Source organism: Octopus bimaculoides, chromosome 13, assembly GCF_001194135.2.
Source record: "Octopus bimaculoides isolate UCB-OBI-ISO-001 chromosome 13, ASM119413v2, whole genome shotgun sequence".
Lineage (NCBI taxonomy): Eukaryota > Metazoa > Mollusca > Cephalopoda > Octopoda > Octopodidae > Octopus > Octopus bimaculoides.
In genome coordinates this window covers 19,852,700-19,856,648 of record NC_068993.1, presented here as the reverse complement: position 1 = coordinate 19,856,648, position 3,949 = coordinate 19,852,700, and positions in this window count along the sequence as shown.

Here is a 3,949-nt window from a genome sequence, read left to right as displayed (position 1 = left end):
TATATATATTATATATATTCATATACCTATATATATATATTATATATATTATATATGCACACACACACATACATACATACATACATACATACATACATATATACATCTCTCTCTCTCTCTCTCTCTCTCTCTATATATATATATATATATATATATATATATATATATATATATATAGGCGCAGGAGTGACTGTGTGGTAAGAAGCTTGCTTCTCAACCATATGGTTACGGGTTCTGTCGACTTTACCTTCCATCTTTTCGGAGTCGATAAAATAAGCACCAGTTGAAAACTGGGTCGATGTAACCGACTTTACCCTTCATCCCCATTTTGCTGGACTTGTGCCAAAATTTGCAGCCAATAGCAAGGCCTTTACGTGTTAGATACGTGACTTTAGTTATAATGTCTAAAAGGCTTTAGGGAAAGAACCCTTAATCATATCAATCCAGTATATACCTGGTATTCATCTTATCGAGCCCTAATATGAAAAGCTACTGCAGACCCGGCGGGATTTGAACTCAGAATATATATGTGTTTTTTAACAAATGTCCTGCATTCTCACGATACTGCCGTTGCACTGACCACCATTATTAATAGTCGTATCTCTCATCTTAACTTGTTTTAGTTATTAGACTGCGGCCATTTTGGGGTACTGTCTTGAAGTGTTTAGTCGAAGAATTTGATGTCAGTAGTCTGGTAGTATTCTGTCGGACCTTACACAGAGCCCCTAAGTTACAGGGGTGTTACTAAACCAACACAAAGGCATACAGACACATACATACACATATACATACAAACGTACTTACATACACACAAAGAAACATACATACATAGTACATATATATATATATATATATATATATATATACACACGTAGTTTTTCGGCACGCACATACATATAGAAACACTCACACACATATACGACGGGCATCTATACAACACAAGTTCTCTCCACCAAATATTGGTCAGCCGAGGGTTATAGCAGAAAGCACTTGCCTAAGATATGGCTAAGTGGAACTGAACCTGAAACCAGGTTAACAATAATAATAATAATAATAATAATAAACCTTTCTATTGAAGGTACAAGGCCTTGAACTTTTGGGGAGGGGACTAGTCGATTACAGCGACCCCAGTGTTTCACTGGTACTTAATTTATTGACTTCGAAAGTATTAAAGGCAAAATCGACATCTGCGGAATTTGAACTCATAACTTAGCGGCAAACAAAATACCGCTAAGCACTTCGCCCGGCGTGCTAACGATTGTGCCAGCACACCGCCTTAACAGCAATGATAATAATAATAATAATAATTATAATAATAATAATAATAATAATAATAATCTTTTCTACTCTAGGCACAAGACTCAACATTTTTGGGTAGTGGGGGGAGGGGGCAGTCGACAAATCGATCCAGTATGCAACTGGTACTTAATTTATCGACCCCGAAAGGATGAAAAGCAAAGTCGAACTCGGCGGTGTTTCAACTCAGAACGCAAGCACGGACGAAATGCTATCGACTCTGCCAACTTGCCGCCTTAGCAACAACAACAACAACAAACAAACACATTCTATCCATTCAAAGATCGTAATATATGAGAAGGAACTGAAGAATGCAATAACACTGCAAGCAAGACCCTACGTAACTAGTGAGGCATTCACGATAAAATCTGCAGTAAACTAGAAAACTTCCGGAATTACGAAACTCCGCAACAATTTTCTGGTTGAAATAACTAATCAGTATTTATGAGACTGCTAAAGAACTCAATGAATTACTAAGTATACCAGAATAAACTGCTAAATAGTAAATAGAGGGGAAAATAGTATAATACTGATTATGAAAGAAAAGAAAGAAAAAAATAATACTAGAGATCCACCGGAAAGAAAAAAAGACCAAAAGCTTTTTTGCTAGCAGCATGAGAAAGTCCTTATATTTGTACTCTATAACACGGTGGCTACTCATCTGGAATGTAATAACATCTCACCAAGAGAGCAAAATAAAAATTTAAAAATGGCTGTCAGGTAGGATGTATGGTTGTAAAAAAAATCAATTACTAATATATCGGGGAGAAGAAAAGAAGAGAAAAATAAAAACAAACAAACAAAAAACTTTACCGTGGAAAAGATTAATTTAGAAAAAATAAAATAAAAATTAGAATGTAAGTCGTTTGTTAGCATAGGCACAGGCCTGGCTGTGTGATAAGAAGTACGCTTTCCAACCACATGGTTCTGGGTTCAATCTCACAGTGTGGCTCTTTCGGCAGATGTCTTTCACTCTAGCTCCGGCCGACCAAATCTTTTTGAGTGGATGTAGTTGATGGAAACTGAAAGAAGCTCGTCAAATATATACACACTCATTCAAGCACGCACAAACGACATAAATATATATGCGTGTGTGTGAGTAGTGTGTATGTGTGTGTGTGTGTCTGTCTGTCGTTACGTTTGTGTTTGTCCACCCTCCACCGTTTGACAACCCTGCTGGTTTGTTTAACCTCCCCGTAACGTAACATCGACAAAAGGACAACATAGCTTGTTCGACTAAACCATTCAAGACGATGATTCATCATGGTTGCAGTCTAATGAATGAAACATGTAGAAGACGGATGCCTCAGTATTTACGGACGCTACATATGAATATAGCCGCCAGAGATAGTACTTATAAGAATATTCATTGCAAGATATGTTCTATTCATAAAACAAAGCACATTTTATTTGATGATTGGGTCCGTGCACTTTGAGGAATACTAACAATGCTTAACAACAACAACAATAGCAATAATACAAATTCTTTCTAATTTTGGCACAAAGACAGCAATAGTTATAGGGACAGGGGTTAGTCGATTACTTCGAACCAAGTATTTAAACTTGGTACTTTATTTTATCGAACCAGAAAATCAAGGTTGCGAAACTAAACATTGATTACCAATGATAATGATTCCATTTGAAAGTATGGTATAAGAACTCTTTAGAAAGTAAAAGAATATCATACATATATGCACACGGTCACACACACACGTATATATATATATATATATATATATATATATATATATATACAAGCGTGCGCACACACATATACGCGTACATACATACATACATACATACATACATACATACACGTATACACACACACACACATATACACTCACATATATTGAGAAGAATACGTATCTGAAATTTGGCTGAAACCAAGTTGGGTCAAGCAGTGATGTTCCAAAGATTCGCTTATAAATAGAATTGTGGCGTAGAGGTAAGTGGTCGCCCACGTCAAACTAGTGTTTGGAATTAAATCAGTCTGGCTTGATATTAGGTGTATGTAGATTAAAAATGAAGAGGAGGTATCCTAGAGTCGTAGCAAGAGGTGGGGCGGCGCTGAAAAAGTGTTAGTAAAAGGAAAGGAGTGATAGTTTAAGTAGTTTCAGATGGACTTTCGTATCGCTTTGAAAATGGAGATATAAGAATTGATATCAGCGTCAGAAGTAATTGACAAGACAGGTAGTTAGCCGCAGAATACAATATATATTAAAATATGATTAAATAGAAAAGACTGAACTTAAACGGTAAAGGTTAGAATGATAATTGAAAATTCAGAATAGAAATTATACACTTCCAAGCTAAAAAGAGATGATTGGTATTAAGATGTCCTATAAGAGATCTATCACATACCAACATCAGCAGCATGGAAAGGACTGTTGAATTATCGCATAAAAGTTGGTAGAGACTTGCAGGTAAATATCCGATATATGTTGAAAGAGATAAATACTGACAACACATGAGCAGCCTCACCCCTGCCCAACCCCATGAGACAAATTTGTGCCAACTTATATAATAGGAAATGCACATATCATTTCGTTAGACTTTGTTTCATGAAGTCATCCATAGACACAAACACGCACATACACATATGTGTGTGTATGTATATTTACGAATATATATATATATATATATATATATA